Genomic DNA, 14,350 nt, shown 5'->3' on the forward strand with positions numbered 1-14,350 from the left:
TCTTTTATTGTAATTTCCTTTATGTTGTTCTTGTGTTTTTGTTGTAGATCTACTTTTGTTTCTTCTACTTTCTTCAAATTCAATTCAAGGTAATTCATAATAGATGTGTTTCTTTTGATTGTTGTTATTAATTCTTTGCAATAATTGTTGTTAGATTCTATTCTTGTTATCAATTTACTATGCTTTCCTTTCATGCCTTCCAAGTGTTTGATGAAATGCTTGGTTAGATTTTAGTGTAGGTTTTGTTCCTCTTGGCTTAGGTAGAGTAATTAGTGACTCTTGAGTTATCTAATTCCTTTGTTGATTGATAATTAGAAGTTGCTAATTAATTTGAATGCCTCTAAAGCTAGTCTTTCCTTTAGGAGTTGATTAGGACTTGAGGAATCAAATTGATTCATCCACTTGACTTTCCTCCATAGTTAGAGGTTAACTAAGTGGGAGTAATGGACAATTTGTCATCACAATTGAGGAGGATAATTAGGATAGGACTTCTAGTTCTCATATCTTGCCAAGAGCTTTGTTAGTTGTTAGTTTACTTTCTTTGTCATTTATATTTCTTGTCCAAAAGCTTAAAAAAAAACCCCAAATATAATTCACAACCAATAACAAGACACTTCATTACAATTCCTAGGGAGAACGACCCGAGGTTTGAATACTTCGGTTTATAAAATTAGGGGTTTGTTACTTGTGACAAACAATCTTTTGTATGAAAGGATTTTTGATTGGTTTAGAAACTATACTTGCAACGAGACTTCAATAGTGAAATTCTATACCGTCAAAAATCCAATCGTCAAAATGGCGCCGTTGCCGGGGATTTGCAATGGTGTTATGTTATTGGTTATTGTATATATGTGAATAGTGTGAATATGTTTGCTTTTGTTAGCTCTTGCTAGTTTTAGGATTTAATTTTCTTGCTTCTTATTTGATTTTGTTTTCATTTTCCTCTTGCTATCATGAATTCTCACCTTGGCTATGAGTTTGATTATCAACATGTTGTAGGAAATGAGGATTACAATGAAGAAATGTATCAAGGATGGGACAATCAAAGGTGGGAGGAGCCATATGCATATGATCAATCTTCATGGCAACAACCTCCACCAATGCACTATGAAGAAGAGCCATTTTTTGATGCATACCAATCAAATGGCTATGGTGAATCTCCTTGTGACTTTCAAGAACCACCACCATATGCCTATGATCCATACCCTCAACATAATTCTCAACCATACTCACAAGCCCTTTCTTACCAACCACCTTCATATGACCCTAATCCATATCCATCACACCAACCAACTTTTGAGCCATATGAGCCATATATGGAACCACCACAATATCAACCCTTTCAAGAGCCACCTCCTCCATATTATTACCAAGATGAACCACCTCCAATATATGAAAATTTTCAACCACAAGATGAATACTACTTTCCACCACAACCTCCCATGGAAGAATACTCATATCCATTGATCCAAGAGCCATATGATCCTAATCATATTATCCAAGAGGAACAAGAGTCAAGGGATCATCTCAAGGAAGCATTGGATCAATTTCAAGCAACCATGGAGTGTGTTGTGCAACAAGTGGAAAGAATGGAAAATATTGAACCACCTTCCTATTATGAACCCTTCCCCCAAAATGATGAATCCTTCCACCTACCCCAATCTCTAATGGATGAAACCCTTAGTGTTCTTGTTCAAGGGCAAGAAGAGATGCAAAGGGATGTGCAAAATTTCATGGCCGCCTTGGATGCGGTAACAAATCAACTAGCCTCCCAATGCTTGAACACTCAAGGAACTCCCATGGCTACATGTGGAGAATCAAATGAAGAACATAGCATGAAGGAGAGATTGGAAACTCCGGTGGGAAATGAGGGAAGTTGCTTTGTATTGGAACAATTGGAGGAAGCTTTAATTGTTGAAGACAAGGAAGAAGTGGTAGAAGACTTAGGAGATGCGGAGCTTCCATGGGAACATAAAGTTGAAGAAAACCCCTCCAAGATGATTGAAATTGATGCTAGGGAGGAAAGTGCACACCTTCCAAGGCATATTCCATATGAAGACTTGGATGGGATAGAGCAAGAATTGAGTTCCCATGGCAATGAAGAGCAAGCATCAAGTCCTAGTGGTGGAGAATCCTTTGAACTTGAAGAACCTTCTCCCGGTGCATTTGAAAATGTTGTGGAGGTAAACTTCTTTCACCCTCCCAATTATAGTTTGATTAAGGGAAAAGGCTTAGATAGTATTAATGAACAAAGGATTGAATTAGAGAAATCTTGTGAAGAGGTGGAAGTCCTTAGAAATAGAAGGATGGGAGTGGAATACGCTTTGTCAAGACCGTTGGAAGCATCTTTGCCTAGGTTGTCATCTACTCCCTCACTTGAGTGGGTAAAATTCATTTCTATTAGCTTTATTGTCCCACTTGAGTATGGCTTGCTTGAAACGGATGGTCAACTTAGGATGCTTTGTGGAATGAAGCGTAAGCGAAAGATGTTTCGTGGTTGGCGTTGCAAATCAAGGCTCATCTTGGTTGATACTCCAAGAGTTGAATACAAAGGTGGGAATAGTGCTCAAATAGATGGGTCTAGGAGGATTGTTGGGCACTTCATAGAGAATTCACCTTACTCACCACCCAGTTGGACTAATAATGATGATCAACCTCAAGACGGGTGTGAAAACAAAGTGTGGGACCCCGGATCACAAGAAGAGGATCAACTTTGGGAGCCCCAAGCTTGTGAAGAACTCCATCAACACTTGGCTCAATCCATGAGAAATCTTGGGGCACAATGGAGAACCAAGCATTGGTGGGAGTTCCAAGATGAGTACAAGCACAAGCCACCTTGATGAGGAGCTCCCCATAAGTCCAACTTAAGGACAATAAATAAAAGTGCTAGGTGGGAGACACCCCACCATGGTAACATCTTTTCATTTTCTTTCTTTGTACATATTGGTAGAATTAGTTTAAGTTCATGTTTTTATTGGTTTGTTAAGTTTAGTTAGAAGTATAATATGATAAATAAGGTTTTAGGGTGTTTTGGTAGCTGTTTGGAGGATCGAAAGGCTTGGATTGGTGTAAGAACTTAGAAAAATATTTTTGAAAAACAGAACACCATCCACGCGTGCGCGCACCTAACGCATACGCGCACCTGAGCATTTTTCGACCACCCACGCGGACGCGCACTGTACGCGTACGCGTGGATGCAAAAAAATTCACCTCCAGCCAAAAACCCGAGAGTTAGGCCTGCACTGTGCAAACATTGGGCCTAGGGCACAAGTCTATGCACGCGTGCACGCACTTGGCGCGTACGCGCACATGATCTTAAATTGGCAATGCACGCGCACGCACACTGTGCGCGCGCGCGTCGATTGCATAATCTGCACCCCCAGTACTTTTACCCGAGAGTTGTGCCAGACTTGGGCCGACACTATGCCTCCGGCCCAACTCAATGCACGCGTGCGCGCATTTGGCGCGTACGCATCCTTCAACCAAAATGCACATCGACGCGTAAGCACGCATGACGCGCACGCGTTGGTAAAAAAAAAAAAAAAAAAAAAAAAGAGTTTTTTTTCTCCCCTTCCATTTTCTTTTGCTTATCACATTCGCATACTTCTACTCTTCCCATTTTCATTTAGTTTTTGCAGTATGTTTTCGTTTTTTTTTTAAATCATTTTAATAATGGTGTTGGATTCTTACACTCAATTGTTGAGAATTCCTTGCATTATTTTGGTGCTTCTTGACTTGTTTGATATTGTTGGGTGATGAAACTTTTAGATCAATGCTTCATCTTGTATGACTCTGGTGTCCTTGTGCATTGATATGACCTCATCTTGTCTTTCATGACCCACTTCTTCTCATTTGAACTTGATGCTCAATACACTCTTCATGCTTTAACTTTACTCTTGCATCGAGCTTAATGATATGCCTTAGCTTACATTGTTTTCTCACTCACATGCTTAGCTAACATGTAGTAGGGAATCATACTCTTATTTGGCATTAGCCCACGCCTATGTTCTAATTGCCTTGATATTTTTGTTATAGGCTTAATTTTCTTTCTTTCTTTCCTTTTGGGTTGGCCACCAATACGGAAGGAAAGGAAAGTTTCTAAATGGGGCAACAAACAAGTCATCCGCACAACCTTTTGAAGGAGCTCATCAATTGTAGCAACCCATCCACCTTGCTCTCCTTTGCGTGCACCGAGGACGGTGCAAACTTTTAAGTGTGGGGAGGTCGTCCGACCGTTCGGCGATCTTGGGTGACAAACTTCTAATCCCAACACTTTTGCATTTCATTTTAGGTTTTTAGGATCCTTATTGCATATATATACACAATAAGCTTAGTCAAAATAATGAATTTTTCAAGATTTCTATCTATAGGGCACCTTAATTGATTTGAGTAAAAACTTTTCATAAAACTTGCTTGAAATATATATATTATGGATCCTGTTTTTGAGCTAAGAACACAAGCAAGTGAGATTCGAGCCTAATGGTGTGGTTACATCTTATAACCACTTATTTTTCCTTCTTGTGTGCATTATTCTCTTCCTATGATTGTAATCTTTGATTTGTTTGATTCTTTATGTCCATTATTTTGTGTATACATGCATTTATATGATTGAGGCCATCATTTCATTAGCTCACTTATCCAAATAGCCAACCCTTTTATATTCCTTTGTTAGCCAATTTGAGCCTACGCTTAACCCACTTGTTCTTAATTTAGCACATTACAAGCCTTAAAGCGAAAAACAATAAATGTCCTTATTTGGATCTTTGATTAGCTTAGGCTAGAGTGTGTGAGTATCATTCAAGTGTGGGAACCTTGGGACATTGGGTGAATAAAAGGGTAATTTTGTATTGTTATTGAAAATATTGGGAATTGGGTACATACTCATGTATTGATCAAATGTAAAACCTTATGCATTGATGTTCTTGTATATAGAAAGAAAAAAAAATGAGAAAAACAAAAGAAAAAGAAAAAAAATAATATGGAAAAGAAAAGAAAAAAAATAGAAAAAGGAAAAAAAAAGAAAGAAAAAGAAGAAAAAAAAAGAAAGGAATAAAAAGGGGACAAAATGCCCCAAATCAAAGTATAATCCAATAAAATCAATGCATAGGTGTTGTGAAATTAAAAAGGAATACATGAGTATGTGAAAGAGTGAAAAATGGGTAGTTAGGTTGGAATTTAATTGTATAAGATGTCATAGGCTAGGTGGGAAGTTTAAGCTTATCAAAGATTCAAATCCCAAGCTCACTTAACCAAATATGCATCCTACCTTGACCCTAACCCCATTACAACCTATGAAAAGACCTCATGATATATGTATGCATGCATGAAATATTTGTTGATTGTTAGAAGAAGAACAAATCTTAGAAAGCATGATTAGGGAAGAATTGAGTGAATCAACCCTAAACACTTGAGCGAATAGAGTGCAAATACATCCGGTAAGGGTTTGATGCTCAATTACATGTTTCCACCAATGATCATCTCCTTTCATGCAAGTTTGTAAAAATATTTAATAGCTCAATTCAATTGTGGTTTGGCATGGTTGTTAATACCTTTTGCCCTTGTGCTTATATATGCTTCTTGGGAATTGATTTATTTTGACCAAGCAATTGCATTCATGTAGATAGTTGGATATAGGTAGATTGCATTTAGTTAGTTTTCATTGAATAAATGTTGATCCCTTTGCTTTCTCTTGGCTTAAGCATGAGGACATGCTTGGTTTAAGTGTGGGGAGGTTGACAAACCCCAATTTGACGGTTTATCTTGTATTGAATTTAGGGGATTTTATCACCTTTTACCCACATTTATTCAATGAAATAGCATGGTTTTGTATATTCTCCTTTAATTGTGCTTCAGAGTGAAAACATGCTTTTTAGATCTTAAAATAGCTAAATTTAATTCTCCTTGATTCCATTAGATGCCTTGATATGTTTGCTAAGTGATTTTAGATTTAGAAGGCAAAGATTGGATCAAGGGAATGAAGAAAGAAGCATGAAAAGTTGGAGAACTCATGAAGAAATGAAAGAACCGGAAAGCTGTCAAGCCGACCTCTTTGCACTTAAACGACCATAACTTGAGCTACAGAGGTCCAAATGATGCGGTTCTAGTTGGGTTAGAAAGCTAACATCCGGGGCTTCGAAACGATATAAGATTTGCCATAGTTGCTACACGTATGGTGGCGCGCACGCGCATAGTACGCGCACGCGCCGTTGCTGCCACCTGGTTCACTTAATGCAACATGTGGCCAGCGATTTTAGAAGCCTTGTGGGCCCAATCCAACTCATTTCTGATGCTATTTAAGCCAAGGATTGAAGAGGAATCAACTGAACTTTTTAACCATTAGCTTAGTTTAGTAGTTAGAAGTAGTTTCTAGAGAGAGAAGCTCTCACTTCTCTCTAGAATTAGGATTAGGATTAGTTCTTAGATCTAGGTTTTAGTCTTTGCTTTCTTCTACTTCTACCTTTCAATTTCTTTGTTGTTACATTCATCTTCCTCTATTCTTTTATTGTAATTTCCTTTATGTTGTTCTTGTGTTTTTGTTGTAGATCTACTTTTGTTTCTTCTACTTTCTTCAAATTCAATTCAAGGTAATTCATAATAGATGTGTTTCTTTTGATTGTTGTTATTAATTCTTTGCAATAATTGTTGTTAGATTCTCTTCTTGTTGTCAAATTGCTTTGCTTTTCTTTTGTACCTTCCAAGTGTTTGATGAAATGCTTGGTAGGATTTTAGTGTAGCTTTTGTTCCTCTTGGCTTTGGTTGAGTAATTGGTGACTCTTGAGTTATCTAATCCTTTTGTTGATTGATAATTAGAAGTTGCTAATTGATTTGAATACCTCTAAAGCTAGTCTTTCCTTTAGGAGTTGATTAGGACTTGAGGAATCAAATTGATTCATCCACTTGACTTTCCTCCATGGTTAGAGGTTAACTAAGTGGGAGTAATGGATAATTTGTTATCACAATTGAGGAGGATAACTAGGATAGGACTTCTAGTTCTCATATCTTGCCAAGAGCTTTATTAGTTGTTAGGTTATTTCCCTTGCCATTTATAATTCTTGTCTATAATCTCAAAAACCCCAAAATAACTCACAACCAATAACAAGACACTTTATTGTAAATCCTAGGGAGAACGACCCGAGGTCCAATACTTCGGTTTATAAATTTAGGGGTTTGTTTTAGTGACAAACAACTTTTTGTATGAAAGGATTAGCGATTGGTTTAGAGACTATACTTGCAACGAGAATTCATTTGTGAAATTCTAAACCGTCAAAAATCCAATCGTCAACGAGCTTGCCATGGAAAGGAGTAAGAAGGATTGGATGAAGGCAGTGGGAAAGCAGAGAGACGGAAGGGAAAGCATCTTCATACGCTTGTCTGAAGCTCTTACACCAATGATATACATAAGTATCACTATCTTTATCTTTTATAGTATTTTCGCTCATCATCATATACATTTGAGTTTGCCTGACTAAGATTTACAAGATGACCATAGCTTGCTTCAATGCTAACAATCTCCGTGGGATCGACCCTTACTCACGTAAGGTATTACTTGGACGACCCAGTGCACTTGCTGGTTAGTTGTGCGAAGTTGTGTAATGCCATGGTATTGAGCTACCAAGTTCTTGGAGCCATTACCGGGGATTATGAGAGTTGTGAAAAAGTATTGTTCACAATTTCGCGCACCAAGTTTTTGGCGCCGTTGCCGGGGATTGTTCAAGTTTTGAGCAAGCTTTTGGTAACAATGCCTGGGATTGTTCTAGTTTGGACAACTGACGGTTCATCTTGTTGCTTAGATTAGGTATTTATTTTTTTTCGAAATTCTTGAAGATGAATTCTAGAGTTTCATGATGATTTGTTGAAATCTGGCTGGCTGAGAAGCCATGTCTAATCTGATTGGACCGAGGTTTCAACTTATCACCACAAAAGCTTGTTGATTTTCATCAATCTTGCTTTTGGAGCAGTGATCTGCTAAGATTTGGCTGACCTTTGGTCATGTCTAGTGTTTTGGACCGAAGCTTTCTTTGAAAGCTTGGCTGGCTGTGAAGCCATGTCTAATTCCTGGACCGGAGTCTTAGACTAGCATTGCACTGATTCCTGGAATCCTCATTAAGGATTTTGATACCTTTTCCCACTTAATTTTCGAAAAACACAAAAAAATTGCAAAATCATAAAAACCCAAAAATATTTGATGTTTCTTGTTTGAGTCTAGAGTCTCATCTTAAGTTTGGTGTCAAATGCATGTTTTTGTTATATTTTTCGAATTCATGCATATAGTTCTTTGTTTTGATCTTTGAATTCTTTTGGCTTGAGTGTTTCTGTGTCTCATATAGTGTTAGTAGTACACAAACTGCTAAGTTTGGTGTCTTGCATGCATTGTTATTTGATTCTTGTTGCATTTTGATTATTAAAATCAAAAAATATTTTAATTTGTGTCTTTTCAAGTCAATAATACAAGGAATTGAAGATTCAGAACATACTGCAGAGGAATTATACAGAAAAAGCTGAGCATTCAAAAATGCCCAGTGAAGAAGGCAGACTGGCGTTTAAACGCCAGCCAGGGTACCTGGTTGGGCGTTTAACGCCCAAAGAGGTAGCATTTTGGGCGTTAAACGCCAGAATGTATACCATTCTGGGCGTTTAACGCCAGGATGGTGCTAGGGGGAAGATTTTGTTTTCAAAATCAATTTTTTTTCAAGTTTTCAAAGTTTTTCAAAACCAAATCTTTTTCAAATCATATCTTTTCAATCAAATGTTTTCAAAATCAATTTCTTTCCTTTTTCAAAGATACTTACTAACAATTAATGATTTGATTGAACATTTTTTTTGCCTTTTTCTGTTAAGGAAGGTTTTATGCTTGAATCATATCTTTTCTTGTTAGGCAAGTCATTAATTTTTAAAATCACATCTTTTCAAATTGTTTTCAAATCATATCTTCTCAATCACATCTTTTTAAAACCATAACTTTTCAATCAAATCTTTTTAATCACATCTTTTTCAAAATAGTTTCCAATCAAATCTTTTTAACTTCTAATCTCAAAATCTTTTTCAAAAAACACTTGATTTCTTTTTCACTTTTAATTTTCGAAAATTATCAATCAAATTTTCAAAATGTTTTCAAAATCTTTTAATTGAATTTTCGAAAATTCTCTTCCCTCCTTCCCACATCCTTCTATTTATGGAGTACTACTCCTTCTAAATGCACAATTCGAACCTTATCTAATTAAAGTTCGAATTCTTCTTCTCCTTCTTCTTTCTATTTCTTTGTTCCTCTGACATTTCAAGGAATCTCTATACTGTGACATAGATGATTCCACATTTTCTTTTTCTCTTCTCTTTCATATGAGCAGGAGCAGAGACAAAGGCATTCTTGTTGAAGCTGACCCTGAACCTGAAAGGACCCTGAAGAGAAAGCTAAGAGAAGCCAAATCACAACTCTCTTTAGAGGACCTGACCGAATTCTTCAAGGAAGAAGAACACATGGCAGCCGAAAACAGCAACAATGCCAACAATGCAAGGAAGGTGCTGGGTGACTTCACTGCACCTACTCCTGATTTCTATGGGAGAAGCATCTCTATCCCTGCCATTGGAGCAAACAATTTTGAGCTTAAGCCTCAATTAGTTTCTCTAATGCAACAGAATTGCAAGTTCCATGGACTTCCAATGGAAGATCCTCATCAGTTTTTAGCTGAATTCTTGCAAATCTGTGACACAGTCAAGACTAATGGGGTTAACCCTGAGGTCTACAGACTGATGCTATTCCCTTTTGCTGTAAGAGACAGAGCTAGAATATGGTTGGATTCTCAACCTAAAGAAAGCCTGGACTCTTGGGAAAAGCTAGTCAATGCCTTCTTGGCAAAGTTCTTTCCACCACAAAGATGGAGTAAGCTTAGAGTGGAAGTCCAAACCTTCAGACAGAAGGATGGAGAATCCCTCTATGAAGCTTGGGAAAGATACAAACAATTAATCAGAAGATGTCCTTCAGACATGCTTTCTGAATGGAGCATCATAGGTATTTTCTATGATGGTCTCTCTGAACTATCCAAGATGTCTTTGGATAGCTCTGCTGGAGGATCTCTTCATCTGAAGAAGACGCCTGCAGAAGCTCAAGAATTGATTGAAATGGTTGCAAATAACCAATTCATGTACACTTCTGAAAGGAATCCTGTGAACAATGGGACTAATCAGAAGAAAGGAGTTCTTGAGATTGACACTCTGAACGCCATTTTGGCTCAGAATAAAATATTGACTCAACAAGTCAATTTGATTTCTCAAAGTCTGTCTGGAATGCAAAATGCACCAAACAGTACTAAGGAGGCTTCATCTGAGGAAGAAGCTTATGATCCTGAGAACCCTTCCATGGAAGAGGTGAATTACCTAGGAGAACCCTATGGAAACACCTACAATTCTTCATGGGGAAATCACCCCAATTTCTCATGGAAGAATCAAGAGAGACCTCAACAAGGTTTCAATAACAATAATGGTGGAAGAAACAGGTTTAGCAATGGCAAGCCTTTTCCATCATCTTCTCAGCAACAGACAGAGAGTTCTAAGCAGAATACTTCTGACTTAGCAACAATGGTCTCTGATCTAATAAAGACCACTCAAAGTTTCATGAATGAAACAAGGTCCTCCATCAGAAATTTGGAAGGACAAGTGGGTCAGCTGAGCAAGAAAGTTACTGAACTCCCTCCTAGCACTCTCCCAAGTAATACAAAAGAAAATCCAAAAGGAGAGTGCAAAGCCATAGACATGGCCGAATATGGAGAGGAAAGAGAGGAGGGGGACGCCACTGAGGAAGACCTCAGTGGGCGTGTACCAATCTCCTCTGAGTTCCTCAATGAGGAACAATGGGAATCTGAGGCTCAAAATGAGACCATAGAGATTCCATTGGACTTACTTCTGCCATTCATGAGCTCTGATGAGTATTCTTCCTCTGAAGAGGATGAGTATGTCACTGAAGAGCAAGTTGCTAAATACCTTGGAGCAATCATGAAACTGAATGACAAGTTATTTGGAAATGAGACTTGGGAGGATGAACCTCCCTTGCTCACCAAAGAACTGGATGACTTGTCTAGGCAGAAACTGCCTCAAAAGAGGCAAGATCCTGGGAAGTTTTCTATACCTTGTACCATAGGCACCATGACCTTCAAGAAGGCCTTGTGTGACTTAGGGTCAAGTGTAAACCTCATGCCCCTCTCTGTAATGGAGAAATTAGGGATCTTTGAGGTGCAAGCTGCAAGAATCTCATTAGAGATGGCAGACAATTCAAGAAAACAAGCCTATGGACTTGTAGAGGATGTTCTGGTAAAAGTTGAAGACCATTACATCCCTACTGACTTCATAGTCCTAGAGACTGGGAAGTGCATGGATGAATCCATCATCCTTGGCAGACCCTTCCTAGCCACAGCAAAGGCTGTGATTGATGTTGATAGAGGAGAGTTGATCATTCAAGTGAATGGAAAATCCTTGGTGTTTAAGGCCCAAGGACATCCCTCTATCATCATGGAGAGGAAGCATGAAGAGCTTCTCTCAAAACAGAGCCAAGTAGAGCCCCCACAGTCAAACTCTAAGTTTGGTGTTGGGAGGCCACAACCAAACTCTAAGTTTGGTGTTGAACCCCCACATTCAAACTCTAAGTTTGGTGTTGGGAGGTTCCCACACGGTTCTGAGTATCTCTGAGGCTCCATGAGAGTCCTCTGTCAAGCTACTGACATTAAAGAAGCGCTTGTTGGGAGGCAACCCAATGTTTTATAGTTAACTATTTCCTTTTGTTATTTTATCTTTTTTGTAGGTTGATGATCATAAGAAGTCACAAAAACAATGAAAAAAGCAAAAACAGAATGAAAAACAGGAAGAAAAACAGCACACCCTGGAGGAAGAAGAAGCTGGCGTTCAAACGCCAGTAATGCTAGCTGTTGGGCGTTTAACGCCCAGTCTGGCACCATTCTGGGCGTTTAACGCCAGAAAGGGGCACCAGACTAACCTGGCGTTAAACGCCAGGAATGGGCACCAGCCCGGCGTTTAACGCCAGAAATGGCTCAAAACGTGATTTTGAGCAACATTTGGTGCAGGGATGACTTTTCCTTGACACCACAGGATCTGTGGACCCCACAGGACCCCACCATCACTCTCTCTCTTCTTCCCCCATTCACCAATCACCTCAATACCTCTTCCCCAAAAAAACCCTTCACCTATCAAATCCCATCTTTCTCTTCACCACTCACATCCATCCTTCATAAATCCCCACCAACCTCACCCTTCAAATTCAAACCACTTTCCCTCCCAAACCCACCCTCCATGGCCGAACCATTACACCCCCCTCTCTCCTATAAATACCCTTCTTCAACCCTTCATTTTCACACAACCTAAACACCCTTTCTTACCCTTCTTGGCCGAACACACCACCATCTCCCTCTTCCTCATTTCTTCTTCTTTCCTCTTTTGCTCGAGGACGAGCAAACATTTTAAGTTTGGTGTGGTAAAAGCGTTGCTTTTTCATAACCATTTATGGCATCCAAGGCCGGAGAAACCTCTAAAAAGAGGAAAGGGAAGGCAAAAGCTTCCACCTCCGAGTCGTGGGAGATGGATAGATTCCTCTCAAGGGTGCATCAAGTCCACTTCTATGAAGTTGTGGCCTTGAAGAAGGTGATCCCCGAGGTCCCCTTTTCACTCAAAAAGGGTGAATATCCGGAGATCCGCCATGAGATCCGAAGAAGAGGTTGGGAAGTACTCACCAACCCCATTCAACAAGTCGGAATCTTGATGGTTCAAGAGTTCTATGCCAATGCATGGATCACCAAGAACCATGACCAAAGTGTGAACCTGAATCCAAAGAATTATCTCACTATGGTTCGGGGGAAATACTTGGATTTTAGTCCGGAGAGTGTGAGGGCGGCGTTCAACTTGCCTCTGATGCAAGGAGATGAGCATCCTTACACTAGAAGGGTCAACTTTGATCAAGGGTTGGACCAAGTCCTCACAACCATATGTGAAGAGGGCGCACAATGGAAGCAAGATTCAAGAGGAAAGCCGGTTCAATTGAGAAGGCATGACCTCAAGCCCGTGGCTAGAGGATGGTTAGAGTTCATACAACGCTCAATCATTCCCACTAGCAACCGGTCCGAAGTTACCATAGACCGGGCCATCATGATCCATAGCATCATGATTGGAGAAGAAATAGAGGTTCATGAGGTTATAGCCCAAGAACTCTACAAGGTGGCGGACAAGACCTCCACTTTGGCAAGGTTAGCCTTTCCTCATCTCATCTGTCACCTCTATTATTCAGTTGGAGTTGACATAGAGGGAGATACCCCCATTGATGAGGACAAGCCCATCACCAAGAAAAGGATGGAGTACACAAGAGACCCCTCTCATCAAGAGATCCCTGAGATACCTCAAGGGATGCACTTTCCTCCACAAAATTATTGGGAGCAATTAAACACCTCCCTAGGAGAGTTGAGTTCCAACATGGGACAACTAAGGGTGGAGCATCAAGAACACTCCATTCTCCTCCATGAAATTAAAGAAGACCAAAGAATCATGAGGGAGGAGCAACAAAGACAAGGAAGAGACATTGAGGAGCTCAAGCACTCCATAGGATCTTCAAGAGCAAGAAAGAGCCGCCATCACTAAGGTGGACCCGTTCCTTGATTTCCTTGTTCTTTATTCTTCTGTTTTTCGATTTTTATGCTTTATGTTTGTCCATGTTTGTGTCTTGTGATCATTAGTGTCTTAGTGTCTATGCCTTAAAGTTATGAATGTCCTATGAATCCATCACCCCTCTTAAATAAAAACGTGCTTAATTGAAAAGGAAAGAATTGCATGAATTCTGAATTTTATAATAGTTTAATTATTTTGATGTGGTGGCAACACTTTTGTTCTTTGAATGTATGCTTGAACAGTGCATATGTCTTTTGAACTTGTGGTTCATGAATATTGGCTCTTGAAAGAATGATGAAAAAGGAGACATGTTACTGAGGATCTGAAAAATCATTAGAAATGATTCTTGAAGCAAGAAAAAGCAAACGAAAAAAAAAATTTCGAAAAAAAAAAAACCGAAAAAAAAAGAGAGAAAAAGAAAGAAATAAAGTTGTGATCCAAGGAAAATAAGAGTGTGCTTAAGAACCCTGGACACCTCTAATTGGGGACTTTAGCAAAGCTGAGTCACAATCTGAAAAGGTTCACCCAATTATGTGTCTGTGGCATGTATGTATCCGGTGGTAATACTGGAAGACAGAGTGCTTTGGGCCACAGCCAAGACTCAAAAAAATTAGCTATGTTCAAGAATCATCATACTTTACTAGGAGAATCATTAACACTATCTGGATTCTAAGTTCCTAAAGAAGCCAATCAT

At 39.1% G+C, this 14,350-nt stretch overlaps 1 non-coding gene across 1 annotated transcript; it reads right to left on the bottom strand.

The window, feature by feature from the left end:
- Window positions 1-9,879: 9,879 nt before the first annotated feature.
- On the bottom strand, window positions 9,880-9,987 carry LOC130951323 (small nucleolar RNA R71). Its single transcript, XR_009073932.1, has one exon. It is a non-coding gene; the product is annotated as a small nucleolar RNA R71 (small nucleolar RNA).
- Between the last annotated feature and the right edge of the window lie 4,363 nt (window positions 9,988-14,350).

Source organism: Arachis stenosperma, chromosome 1 (genome assembly GCF_014773155.1).
Source record: "Arachis stenosperma cultivar V10309 chromosome 1, arast.V10309.gnm1.PFL2, whole genome shotgun sequence".
Classification (NCBI taxonomy): domain Eukaryota; kingdom Viridiplantae; phylum Streptophyta; class Magnoliopsida; order Fabales; family Fabaceae; genus Arachis; species Arachis stenosperma.